Genomic DNA, 15,262 nt, shown 5'->3' with positions numbered 1-15,262 from the left:
TGCAATTGCTGGGTCATAGGGCAGTTCTATTTTCACATTTTGAGGAACCTCCATGCTGTTTTCCAGAGTGACTGCACCAGCTTGCATTCCCACCAACAGTGTAGGAGTGTTCCCCTTTCTCCGCATCCTCGCCAGCATCTGTCATTTCCTGACTTGTTGATTTTAGCCATTCTGACTGGTGTGAGGTAATATCTCATTGTGGTTTTGATTTGTATTTCCCTGATGCCCAGTGAACTTTTTTTTTTTTTTTTTTTTTTGCCCATGCACTTTTTCATGTGTCTGTTGGCCATCTGGATGTCTTCTTTGCAGAAATGTCTGTTCATGTCCTCTGCCCATTTCTTGATTGGATTATTTGTTCTGTGGGTGTTGAGTTTGCTAAGTTCTTTATAGATTCTGGACACTAGTCCTTTATCTGATATGTCGTTTGCAAATATCTTCTCCAATTCTGTCAGTTGTTTTTTGATTTTGTTAACTGTTTCCTTTGCTGTGCAAAAGCTTTTGATCTTGATGAAATCCCAATAGTTCATTTTTGCCCTCGCTTCCCTTGCTTTTGGCGTTGTTCCTAGGAAGATGTTGCTGCGGCTGAGGTCGAAGAGGTTGCTGCCTGTGTTCTCCTCAAGGATTTTGATGGATTCCTTTCGCACATTGAGGTACTTCATCCATTTGTATCTATTTTCGTGTGTAGTGTAAGGAAATGGTCCAATTTCAGTATTCTGCATATGGCTGTCCAATTTTCCCAGCACCACTTATTGAAGAGGCTGTCTTTTTTCCATTGGACATTCTTTCCTGCGTTGTCAAAGATGAGTTGACCATAGAGTTGAGGGCCTATTTCTGGGCTCTCTATTCTGTTCCATTGATCTATGTGTCTGTTTTTGTGCCAGTTCCATGCTGTCTTGATGATGACAGCTTTGTAATAGAGCTTGAAGTCCGGGATTGTGATGCCACCAAATTTGGTTTTCTTTTTCAATATCCCTTTGGCTATTCGAGGTCTTCTCTGCTTCCATATAAATTTTAGAATTATTTGTTCCATTTCTTTGAAAAAGATGGATGGTACTTTGATAGGAATTGCATTAAATGTGTAGATTGCTTTAGGTAGCATAGACATTTTCACAATATTTGTTCTTCCAATCCAGGAGCATGGAACATTTTTCCATTTCTTTGTGTCTTCCTCAATTTCTTTCATGAGTAATTTATAGTTTTCTGAGTACAGATTCTTAGCCTCTTTGGTTAGGTTTATTCCTAGGTATCTTATGGTTTTGGGTGCAATTGTAAATGGGATTGACTCCTTAATTTCTCTTTCTTCTGTCTTGCTGTTGGTGTAGAGAAATGCAACTGATTTCTGTGCATTGATTTTATATCCTAACACTTTACTGAATTCCTGTACAAGTTCTAGCAGTTTTGGAGTGGAGTCTTTTGGGTTTTCCACATATAGTATCATATCGTCTGCGAAGAGTGATAATTTGACTTCTTCTTTGCCGATTTGGATGCCTTTAATTTCCTTTTGTTGTCTGATTGCTGAGGCTAGGACCTTTTGTACTATGTTGAATAGCAGTGGTGATAATGGACATCCCTGCCGTGTTCCTGACCTTAGCGGAAAAGCTTTCAGTTTTTCTCCATTGAGAATGATATTTGCGGTGGGTTTTTCATAGATGGCTTTGATGATATTGAGGTATGTGCCCTCTAGCCCTACACTTTGAAGAGTTTTGATCAGGAAGGGATGCTCTACTTTGTCAAATGCTTTTTCAGCATCTATTGAGAGTATCATATGGTTCTTGTTCTTTCTTTTATTGATGTGTTGTATCACATTGACTGATTTGCGGATGTTGAACCAACCTTGCAGCCCTGGAATAAATCCCACTTGGTCATGGTGAATAATCCTTTTAATGTACTGTTGAATCCTATTGGCTAGTATTTTGGTGAGAATTTTCGCATCTGTGTTCATCAAGGATATTGGTCTATAGTTCTCTTTTTTGATGGGATCCTTGTCTGGTTTTGGGATCAAGGTGATGCTGGCCTCATAAAATGAGTTTGGAAGCTTTCCTTCCATTGCTACTTTTTGGAACAGGTTCAGGAGAATAGGAATTAGTTCTTCCTTAAATGTTTGGTAGAATTCCCCCGGGAAGCCGTCTGGCCCTGGGCTTTTGTTTGTTTGGAGATTTTTAATGACTGTTTCCATATCCTTACTGGTTATGGGTCTGTTCAGGCTTTCTATTTCTTCCTGGTTTAGTTGTGGTAGTTTATATGTCTAGGAATGCATCCATTTCTTCCAGATTGTCAAATTTTTTGGCGTAGAGTTGCTCATAGTATGTTCTTATAATAGTTTGTATTTCTTTGGTGCTGGTTGTGAGCTCTCCTCTTTCACTCATGATTTTATTTGTGTGGGTCCTTTCTCTTTTCTTTTTGATAAGTCAGGCCAGGGGTTTATCAATTTTATTAATTCTTTCAAAGAACCAGCTCCTAGTTTCGTTGATTTGCTCTATTGTTTTTTTTGGTTTCTATTTCATTGATTTCTGCTCTGATCTTATGATTTCTCTTCTCCTGCTGGACTTAGGGTTTCTTTCTTGTTCTTTCTCTGGCTCCTTTAGGTGTAGGGTTAGGTTGTGTACCTGAGACCTTTCCTGTTTCTTGAGAAAGGCTTGTACTGCTATATATTTTCCTCTCAGGACGGCTTTTGTTGTGTCCCACAGATTTCGAACCATTGTATTTTCATTATCATTTGATTCCATGATTTTTTTCAATTCTTCTTTAATTTCCCGGTTGACCCATTCATTCTTTAGAAGGATGCTGTTTAGTCTCCATGTATTTGTGTTCTTTCCAAACTTCCTTTTGTGGTTGAGCTCTAGCTTTAGAGCATTGTGGTCTGAAAATATGCAGGGAATGATCCCAATCTTTTGATACCGGTTGAGTCCTGATTTAGGACCGAGGATGTGATCTCTTCTGGAGAATGTTCCATGTGCACTAGAGAAGAATGTGTATTCTGTTGCTTTGGGATGAAATGTTCTGAATATATCTGTGGTGTCCATCTGGTCCAGTGTGTCATTTAAGGCCTTTATTTCCTTGCTGATCTTTTGCTTGGATGATCTGTCCATTTCAGTGAGGGGAGTGTTAAAGTCCCCTACTATTATTGTATTATTGTTGATGTGTTTCTTTGATTTTGTTATTAATTGGTTTATATAGTTGGCTGCTCCCACGTTGGGAGCATAGATATTTAAAATTGTTAGATCTTCTTGTTGGACAGACCCTTTGAGTATGATATAGTGTCCTTCCTCATCTCTTATTATAGTCTTTGGCTTAAAATCTAATTGATCTGATATAAGGATTGCCACTCCTGCTTTCTTCTGATGGCCATTAGCATGGTAAATTTTTTTCCACCCCCTCACTTTAAAGCTGGAGGTGTCTTCGAGCTTAAAATGAGTTTCTTGGAGGCAACATATAGATGGGTTTTGTTTTTTTATCCATTCTGATACCCTGTGTCTTTTGACAGGGGCATTTAGCCCATTAACATTCAGGGTAACTATTGAGAGATATGAATTTAGTGCCATTGTATTGCCTGTAAGGTGACTGTTACTGTATATGGTCTCTGTTCCTTTCTGATCTACCACTTGTAGGCTCTCACTTTGCTTAGAGGACCCCTTTCAATATTTCCTGTGGAGCTGGCTTGGTGTTTGCAAATTCTTTCAGTTTTTGTTTGTCCTGGAAGCTTTTAATCTCTCCTTCTATTTTCAATGATAGCATAGCTGGATATAGTATTCTTGGCTGCATGCTTTTCTCATTTAGTGCTCTGAAAATATCATGCCAGCTCTTTCTGGCCTGCCAGGTCTCTGTGGATAATTCAGCTGCCAATCTAATATTTTTACCATTGTATGTTACAGACTTCTTTCCCGGGCTGCTTTCAGGATTTTCTCTTTGTCACTGAGACTTGTAAATTTTACTATTAGGTGACGGGGTGTGGGCCTATTCTTATTGATTTTGAGGGGCGTTCTCTGAACCTCCTGAATTTGATGCTCGTTCCCTTTGCCATATTGGGGAAATTCTCCCCAATAATTCTCTCCAGTATACCTTCTGCTCCCCTCTCTCTTTCTTCTACTTCTGGAATCCCAATTATTCTAATGTTGTTTCATCTTATGGTGTCACTTATCTCTCAAATTCTGCCCTCATGGTCCAGTAGCTGTTTGTCCCTCTTTTGCTCAGCTTCTTTATTCTCTGTCATTTGGTCTTCTATATCACTAATTCTTTCTTCTGCCTCATTTATCCTAGCAGTGAGAGCCTCCATTTTTGATTGCACCTCATTAATAGCTTTTTTGATTTCAACTTGCTTAGATTTTAGTTCTTTTATTTCTCCAGAAAGGGCTTTTATATCTCTCGAGAGGGTTTCTCTAATATCTTCCATGCCTTTTTCGAGCCCGGCTAGAACCTTGAGAATTGTCATTCTTAACTCTAGATCTGACATATTACCAATGTCTGTATTGATTAGGTCCCTAGCCTTTGGTACTGCCTGCTGTTCTTTTTTTTTGTGTTGAATTTTTCCTTCTTGTCATTTTGTCCAGATAAGAGTATATGAAGGAGCAAGTAAAATACTAAAAGGGTGGCAAGAACCCCAGGAAAATATGCTTTAACCAAATTAGAAGAGATCCCAAATCGTGAGGGGGGGTGAAAGGGGATAAAAAGAGGTTCAAAAAGGAAAAAAGAAAAAAGAAAAAAAAAGAAAAGAATTAAAATGAAGAAAACAAATAAGAAAAATATAAAAAAGAAAATAATTTATATAAGATAAACTGGTTAAAAAACGTTAAAAAAGAAATAGGTAAAAGTTAAAAAAAAATTTTACCAGAAGGCTAGAAAGAAAACAAAAAATGGAAAGAAAAAAATTAAATAAACTGCAAGACTAAAAAAAATCACACGGAAAATGCCATGAGTTCTGTGCTTTGCTTCCTCCTCCTCTGGAATTCTGCTGCTCTCCTTGGTATTGAAACCGCACTCCTTGGTAGGTGAACTTGGTCTTGGCTGGATTTCTTGTTGATCTTCTGGGGGAGTGGCGACATGATTCTTTATATGGAAAACCCTAAAGATTGCACCCCCAAACTACTAGAACTCATACAGCAATCCTCAATGTGGCAGGATACAAAGCCAATGTGCAGAAATCAGTGGCTTTCTTATACAATAACAATGAAAATACAGAAAGGGAAATTAGAGATGTGATTCCATTTACTATAGCACCAAGAACCACAAGATAACTGGGAATAAACCTAACCAAAGAGGTAAAGGATCTGTACTTGAGGAACTACAGAACACTCATTAAAGAAATTGAAGAAGACACAAAAAGATGGAAGACCATTCCATGCTCTTGGATTAGAAGAATAAACATTGTTAAAATGTCTATTCTGCCTAGAGCAATCTATACTTTTAATCCCATTCTGATCAAAACCCCACCAGTATTCTTCAAAGAGTTGGAGCAAATATTCCAAAAATTTGTATGGAATCAGAAGAGACCCGAATTGCGAAGGAAATGTTCAATAACAAAAATAAAACTGGGGGCATCACGTTACCTGATTTCAAGCTTTATTACAAAGCTGTGATCACGAAGACAGCATGGTACTGTCATAAAAACAGACACATAGACCAGTGGAACAGAGTAGAGAGCCCAGATATGGACTCTCAACTTTATGGTCAATTAATCTTCGACAAAACAGGAAAAAATATACAGTGGGAAAAAGACAGTCTCTTCAATAAATGGTGCTGGAAAACTAGACAGCTATATGTAGAAGAATGAAACTCGATCATTCTCTTACAGCGTACACAAAGATCAACTCAAAATGGATAAAAGACCTCAACGTGAGACAGGAATCCATCAGACTCCTAGAGGAGAACATAGGCAGTAATCTCTTTGATATCAGCCACAGCAACTTCTTTCAAGATATGTCTCCAAAGGCAAAGGAAACAAAAGAAAAAATAAACTTTTGGGACTTCATCAAAATCAAAAGCTTCTGCACAGCAAAGGAAACAGTCAAAAAAACAAAGAGGCAACCCACGGAATGGGAGAAGATATTTGCAAATAACAGTACAAACAAAAGGTTGATATCCAGGATCTATAATGAACTCCTCAAACTCAACACATATGAAACAGGCAAACATATCAAAAAATGGGCAGAAGATATGACACTTCTCCAATGAAGACATACAAATGGCTATCTGAAACATGAAAAAAATGTTCATCATCACTAGCCCTCAGGGAGATTCAAATTAAAACCACATTGAGATATCACCTTACACCAGTTAGAAGGACCAAAATTAGCAAAACAGGAAACAACATGTGTTGGAGAGGATGTGGAGAATGGGGAACCCTCTTACACTGTTGGTGGGAATGCAAGTTGGTGCAGCCTCTTTGGAGAACAGTGTGGAGATTCCTCAAGAAATTAAAAATAGAACTTCCCTATGACCCTGCCATTGCACTCCTGGGTATTTACCCCAAAGATACAGATGTCGTGAAAAGAAGGGCCATCCGTACCCCCAATGTTTATAGCAGCAATGGCCACGGTCGCCAAACTATGGAAAGAACCAAGATGCCCTTCAACGGACAAATGGATAAGGAAGATGTGGTCCATATACACTATAGAGTAATATGCCTCCATCAGAAAGGAGGAATACCCAACTTTTGTAGCAACATGGATGGGACTGGAAGAGATTATGCTGAGTGAAATAAGTCAAGCAGAGAGAGTCAATTATCATATGGTTTCACTTATTTGTGGAGCATAACAAATAGCATGGAGGACAAGGGGTGTTAGAGAGGAGTAGGGAGTTGGGGGAAATTGGAAGGGGAGGTGAATCATGAGAGACTATGGACTCTGAAAAACAATCCGAGAGGTTTGAAGTGGTGGGGGGGTGGGCGGTTGGGGTACTAGGTGGTGGTCATTTAGAGGGCACAGATTGAGCACCGGGGGTGGTGAAAAAAATAATGAATACTGTTTTCTGAAAATAAATAAATAAATTTAATTAAAAAAATCATAAATAAATAAATAAACATATAAAATCTTTAAAAAAATTAGATTATCTATTCATTCCATCAATCTGAATTTACGAGCTTATTGTATATAGCATCCATAAAGCTCAAAACAATTTTGTAATATAAAATTAGCCTTACAGGGGAGGAGTCAAGATGGTAGAGAAGTAGCAGGCTGAGACTACATCAGCTAGCCGGAGATCAGCTAGATAGCTTATCTAAAGACGCAAACACCTACAAATCAATCGGCAGATCAAATAGAAGAAGAACAATAATTCTGGAAACAGAAAAACAACCACTTTCTGAAAGGTAGGACTGCCGGAGACGTGAATCCAAAGCTACAGGAAAATAGACCCTGGGGGGAGGGGCTGGCTTCCGGCAAGTGGCGGAGCAATGGAGCACAAAATCAGGACTTTTAAAAGTCTGTTACACTGAGGGACATCGCTCCAGAGGCTAAATCGGGGCGGAGCCCACGCGGGGTCAGCATGGCCCTAGGTCCCCCAGGGTCACAGAAGGATTGGGGGTGTATGCGTGTTGCAGAGCTTGTGGGTATTGGAACGGTAAAGCCGGCTACAGAGACAGAGCCGACATTAAGCTCACAGCTTACCTTGAACCTGCCACAAGCTTGGTGAGCTCGGAGCGCGGCTGGAGTTCAAGCAGACAGGAGTAACTGGGTGCTGTTCTCTGAGCGCATACTGAGGAGTGGGGCCCCGGGCTCTCGGCTCCTCCAGGCTGGAGACCAGGAGGCCGGCATTTGTATTCCCGTCCTCCAGAACTCTACGGAAAGAGCTCAGGGAACAAAAGCTCCTGAAAGCAACCCTGAACAGATTACTCAGCCTGGCCCCTTGAAAGGGCGGTGCAATTCCACCTGGGGTAAAGACACTTGAGAATCACTACACCAGGCCCCTCCCCCAGAAGATCAACAAGAAAACCAGCCAAGACCAAGTTCACCTACCAAGGAGTGCGGTTTCAATACCAAGGAGAGCAGCAGAATTCCAGAGGAGGAGGAAGCAAAGCACTGAACTCATGGCTTTCTCCCTGTGATTTTTTTTTTCTTTTAGTCTTGCAGTTAATTTAATCTTTTTCTTTATTTTTCTTTTGATCTTTTTTCTCGCCTTTGCATAAAAAAATTTTTTTAATGTTTACCCTTTTCTTTTTTAACTTTTTTAAAACTAGTTTATCTAATATATATATTTTTTCTTTTTTGTATTTTCCTTATTCGTTTTCTTTTTTTTAACCCTTTTCTTTTTTTTTCTTTTTTTTTTTTTTTTTTTTTACCTTTTTGAACCTCTTTTTATCCCCTTTCTCCCCCCTCACGATTTGGGATCTCTTCTAATTTGGTTAAAGCATATTTTTCTGGGGTTCTTGCCACCCTTTTAGTATTTTACTTACTCCTTCATATACTCTTATCTGGACAAAATGACAAGAAGGAAAAATTCAACACACAAAAAAAGAACAGCAGGCAGTACCAAAGGCTAGGGACCTAATCAATACAGACATTGGTAATATGTCAGATCTAGAGTTAAGAATGACAATTCTCAAGGTTCTAGCCGGGCTCGAAAAAGGCATGGAAGATATTAGAGAAACCCTCTCGAGAGATATAAAAGCCCTTTCTGGAGAAATAAAAGAACTAAAATCTAAGCAAGTTGAAATCAAAAAAGCTATTAATGAGGTGCAATCAAAAATGGAGGCTCTCACTGCTAGGATAAATGAGGCAGAAGAAAGAATTAGTGATATAGAAGACCAAATGACAGAGAATAAAGAAGCTGAGCAAAAGAGGGACAAACAGCTACTGGACCATGAGGGCAGAATTTGAGAGATAAGTGACACCATAAGATGAAACAACATTAGAATAATTGGGATTCCAGAAGTAGAAGAAAGAGAGAGGGGAGCAGAAGGTATACTGGAGAGAATTATTGGGGAGAATTTCCCCAATATGGCAAAGGGAACGAGCATCAAATTCAGGAGGTTCAGAGAACACCCCTCAAAATCAATAAGAATAGGCCCACACCCCGTCACCTAATAGTAAAATTTACAAGTCTCAGTGACAAAGAGAAAATCCTGAAAGCAGCCCGGGAAAGAAGTCTGTAACATACAATGGTAAAAATATTAGATTGGCAGCTGAATTATCCACAGAGACCTGGCAGGCCAGAAAGAGCTGGCATGATATTTTCAGAGCACTAAATGAGAAAAGCATGCAGCCAAGAATACTATATCCAGCTATGCTATCATTGAAAATAGAAGGAGAGATTAAAAGCTTCCAGGACAAACAAAAACTGAAAGAATTTGCAAACACCAAGCCAGCTCCACAGGAAATATTGAAAGGGGTCCTCTAAGTAAAGTGAGAGCCTACAAGTGGTAGATCAGAAAGGAACAGAGACCATATACAGTAACAGTCACCTTACAGGCAATACAATGGCACTAAATTCATATCTCTCAATAGTTACCCTGAATGTTAATGGGCTAAATGCCCCTGTCAAAAGACACAGGGTATCAGAATGGATAAAAAAACAAAACCCATCTATATGTTGCCTCCAAGAAACTCATTTTAAGCTCGAAGACACCTCCAGATTTAAAGTGAGGGGGTGGAAAAAAATTTACCATGCTAATGGCCATCAGAAGAAAGCAGGAGTGGCAATCCTTATATCAGATCAATTAGATTTTAAGCCAAAGACTATAATAAGAGATGAGGAAGGACACTATATCATACTCAAAGGGTCTGTCCAACAAGAAGATCTAACAATTTTAAATATCTATGCTCCCAACGTGGGAGCAGCCAACTATATAAACCAATTAATAACAAAATCAAAGAAACACATCAACAATAATACAATAATAGTAGGGGACTTTAACACTCCCCTCACTGAAATGGACAGATCATCCAAGCAAAAGATCAGCAAGGAAATAAAGGCCTTAAATGACACACTGGACCAGATGGACACCACAGATATATTCAGAACATTTCATCCCAAAGCAACAGAATACACATTCTTCTCTAGTGCACATGGAACATTCTCCAGAAGAGATCACATCCTCGGTCCTAAATCAGGACTCAACCGGTATCAAAAGATTGGGATCATTCCCTGCATATTTTCAGACCACAATGCTCTAAAGCTAGAGCTCAACCACAAAAGGAAGTTTGGAAAGAACACAAATACATGGAGACTAAACAGCATCCTTCTAAAGAATGAATGGGTCAACCGGGAAATTAAAGAAGAATTGAAAAAAATCATGGAATCAAATGATAATGAAAATACAATGGTTCGAAATCTGTGGGACACAACAAAAGCCGTCCTGAGAGGAAAATATATAGCAGTACAAGCCTTTCTCAAGAAACAGGAAAGGTCTCAGGTACACAACCTAACCCTACACCTAAAGGAGCCAGAGAAAGAACAAGAAAGAAACCCTAAGTCCAGCAGGAGAAGAGAAATCATAAGATCAGAGCAGAAATCAATGAAATAGAAACCAAAAAAAACAATAGAGCAAATCAACGAAACTAGGAGCTGGTTCTTTGAAAGAATTAATAAAATTGATAAACCCCTGGCCTGACTTATCAAAAAGAAAAGAGAAAGGACCCACACAAATAAAATCATGAGTGAAAGAGGAGAGCTCACAACCAGCACCAAAGAAATACAAACTATTATAAGAACATACTATGAGCAACTCTACGCCAAAAAATTTGACAATCTGGAAGAAATGGATGCATTCCTAGACATATAAACTACCACAACTAAACCAGGAAGAAATAGAAAGCCTGAACAGACCCATAACCAGTAAGGAGATTGAAACAGTCATTAAAAATCTCCAAACAAACAAAAGCCCAGGGCCAGACGGCTTCCCGGGGGAATTCTACCAAACATTTAAGGAAGAACTAATTCCTATTCTCCTGAACCTGTTCCAAAAAATAGAAATGGAAGGAAAGCTTCCAAACTCATTTTATGAGGCCAGCATCACCTTGATCCCAAAACCAGACAAGGATCCCATCAAAAAAGAGAACTATAGACCAATATCCTTGATGAACACAGATGCGAAAATTCTCACCAAAATACTAGCCAATAGGATTCAACAGTACATTAAAAGGATTATTCACCATGACCAAGTGGGATTTATTCCAGGGCTGCAAGGTTGGTTCAACATCCGCAAATCAGTCAATGTGATACAACACATCAATAAAAGAAAGAACAAGAACCATATGATACTCTCAATAGATGCTGAAAAAGCATTTGACAAAGTAGAGCATCCCTTCCTGATCAAAACTCTTCAAAGTGTAGGGCTAGAGGGCACATACCTCAATATCATCAAAGCCATCTATGAAAAACCCACCGCAAATATCATTCTCAATGGAGAAAAACTGAAAGCTTTTCCGCTAAGGTCAGGAACACGGCAGGGATGTCCATTATCACCACTGCTATTCAACATAGTACAAAAGGTCCTAGCCTCAGCAATCAGACAACAAAAGGAAATTAAAGGCATCCAAATCGGCAAAGAAGAAGTCAAATTATCACTCTTCGCAGACGATATGATACTATATGTGGAAAACCCAAAAGACTCCACTCCAAAACTGCTAGAACTTGTACAGGAATTCAGTAAAGTGTCAGGATATAAAATCAATGCACAGAAATCAGTTGCATTTCTCTACACCAACAGCAAGACAGAAGAAAGAGAAATTAAGGAGTCAATCCCATTTACAATTGCACCCAAAACCATAAGATACCTAGGAATAAACCTAACCAAAGAGGCTAAGAATCTGTACTCAGAAAACTATAAATTACTCATGAAAGAAATTGAGGAAGACACAAAGAAATGGAAAAATGTTCCATGCTCCTGGATTGGAAGAACAAATATTGTGAAAATGTCTATGCTACCTAAAGCAATCTACACATTTAATGCAATTCCTATCAAAGTACCATCCATCTTTTTCAAAGAAATGGAACAAATAATTCTAAAATTTATATGGAAGCAGAGAAGACCTCGAATAGCCAAAGGGATATTGAAAAAGAAAACCAAATTTGGTGGCATCACAATCCCGGACTTCAAGCTCTATTACAAAGCTGTCATCATCAAGACAGCATGGAACTGGCACAGAAACAGACACATAGATCAATGGAACAGAATAGAGAGCCCAGAAATAGGCCCTCAACTCTATGGTCAACTCATCTTTGACAAAGCAGGAAAGAATGTCCAATGGAAAAAAGACAGCCTCTTCAATAAGTGGTGCTGGGAAAATTGGACAGCCATATGCAGAATACTGAAATTGGACCATTTCCTTACACTACACACGAAAATAGATACAAATGGATGAAGGACCTCAATGTGCGAAAGGAATCCATCAAAATCCTTGAGGAGAACACAGGCAGCAACCTCTTCGACCTCAGCCGCAGCAACATCTTCCTAGGAACAACGCCAAAAGCAAGGGAAGCGAGGGCAAAAATGAACTATTGGGATTTCATCAAGATCAAAAGCTTTTGCACAGCAAAGGAAACAGTTAACAAAATCAAAAAACAACTGACAGAATTGGAGAAGATATTTGCAAACGACATATCAGATAAAGGACTAGTGTCCAAAATCTATAAAGAACTTAGCAAACTCAACACCCACAGAACAAATAATCCAATCAAGAAATGGGCAGAGGACATGAACTGACATTTCTGCAAAGAAGACATCCAGATGGCCAACAGACACATGAAAAAGTGCTCCATATCACTGGGCATCAGGGAAATACAAATCAAAACCACAATGAGATATCACTTCACACCAGTCAGAATGGCTAAAATAAACAAGTCAGGAAATGACAGATGCTCGCGAGGATGCGGAGAAAGGGGAACACTCCTACACTGTTGGTGGGAATGCAAGCTGGTGTAGCCACTCTCGAAAACAGCATGGAGGTTCCTCAAAATGTTGAAAATAGAACTGCCCTATGACCCAGCAATTGCAGTATTGGGTATTTACCCTAAAGATACAAATGTAGTGATCCAAAGGGGCACGTGCACCCGAATGTTTATAGCAGCAATGTCCACAATAGCCAAACTATGGAAAGAACCTAGATGTCCATCAACAGATGAATGGATCAAGAAGATGTGGTATATATACACAATGGAATACTATGCAGCCATCAAAAGAAATGAAATCTTGCCATTTGCGACAACATGGATGGAACTAGAGCGTATCATGCTTAGCGAAATAAGTCAAGCAGAGAAAGACAACTATCATATGATCTCCCTGATATGAGGAAGTGGTAATGCAACATGGGGGCTTAAGTGGGTTAGAGAAGAATCTATGAAACAAGATGGGATTGGGAGGGAGACAATCCATAAGTGACTCTTGATCTCACAAAACAAACTGAGGGTTGCTGGGAGGAGGGGGTTTGGGAGAAGGGGGTGGGATTATGGACATTGGGGAGGGTATGTTCTTTGGTGAGTGCTGTGAGTGTGTAAACCTGGTGATTCACAGACCTGTACCCCTGGGGATAAAAATATATGTTTATAAAAAATAAAAAATAAATAAAAAAGAATCATGTCATCTGTGAATAGAGAGAGTTTCACTTCTTCATTGCCAATTTGGATACCTTTTATTTCTCTTTGTTGTCTGATTGCTGTTGCTAGGACTTCTAATACTATGTTGAACTAGAGTGGTGAAAGTGGGCATCCTTGTCTTGTTCCTGATCTCAACAGGAAGGCTGCAAGCTCTTTCCCATTGGTGATTATATTTGCTGTGGGTCTTTCATAGATAGATTTGATGAGGTTCAGGACTGTTCCCTCTATCCCTATACTTTGAAGCGTTTTAATCAGGAACGGATGCTGGATTTTGTCAAATGCTTTTTCTGCATCAATTGAGAGGACCATATGGTTCTTCTCTCTTCTCATATTAATTTGTTGTATCACATTGATTGATTTGCGAATGTTGAACCATCCTTGTAGCCCAGGGATGAATCTTACCTGACCATGGTGGATAATCTTTTTAATGTGCTATTGGATCCTGTTGGCTAGGATCTTGTTGAGAATCCTAGCATCCATATTCATCAGTGATATTGGTCTGAAATTCTCCTTTTTGGTAGGATCTTTGCCTCGTTTGGGGATCAGGGTAATGCTGGCTTCATAAATTTTAAAAGGACTTTATTTATTTATTTGATACAGACATAAAGGTCACAAGTAGGCAGAGAGGCAGGTAGAGAGAGTGGAGGAAGCAGACTCCCCACTGAGCAAGAGGCCAATGCGGAGCTCAATCCCAGGACCCTGAGATCATGACCTGAGCTGGAGGCAGAGACTTAACCCACTGAGTCACCCCGGCGCTCAGATAATTTTTATTTTAATATTTTGAAAGTTATGCAAAGAAGACATGCTAACTGAAAGAATACTAACACAGGGGCGCCTGGGTGGCTCAGTGAGTTCAGTGTCTGACTCTTGATTTCAGCTCAGATCGTGATCTCAGTGTCCTTGGATCCAGCCCTGTATCAGGCTCTGGGCTCAGCAAGGAGTCTCCCCCCATGTGCACACACACACACACAAAAACACACACCCTTTCAAATAAATAAATATTTAAAAATAATAACACAGACCCAATTTAGTATCATTTTATACATTTTAAAACTCAATAGACTATAGTATGTCATATATTTACTTGAATACTGGTACAAAGTTGTTTTAAAGTGTTTGAGGGGATTTTATTCTGTCATAAAGATGAACAAGGTGTTATATCACTCATGGCAAATTTGTTAGGAATACTATAGCCTGATGTCACTCTATTACTCCCTTGTTCTTTAGGTTTTCCTAAAGTAAGGGTCAGAAGTCATTGCCTCAGTCTACCACATGGCATGCATGTTTCATTACCCATAGTGCTTTGAGACCTAAAAACAAGGCCTGGTACTATATACTGTATACTACCTTGACATCTAGTGAAACCAGGAAGGCTTGAAATGCCTCAACTACATGTATACCTCTCTGTCATGTTCCCACCAATAAAACCCAACATCAAACAATCTTATTAAAGAGAACGGACACAATTTCTACTTATTTCCAAGTAGTGGGGTTCAGTGTTCCATCAACCCAAAGAATGATTCAAACAGGAAAATCATGTCCTCCCCGCTCCAAGGCTGCCTCTCATGTCCCATGCATGTTTCCCTGTTCCCAAGTGTAAACCCTGTGTGGCCTTCCATGGTATTCTCTGTCCTTCTTTCTTGGCTGTGAGTATATATGATTAATAATCTGCATGCATATCATGTGTTCAGTACTGCTTGTTGTGCGTTGGTTCATTCCATAACCCTAGTGTAAG

Source organism: Mustela nivalis (assembly GCF_964662115.1).
Source record: "Mustela nivalis genome assembly, chromosome: 3".
Lineage (NCBI taxonomy): Eukaryota > Metazoa > Chordata > Mammalia > Carnivora > Mustelidae > Mustela > Mustela nivalis.
The sequence above is the reverse complement of the archived record's forward strand: the minus strand, read 5'-3'. Positions refer to the sequence as shown.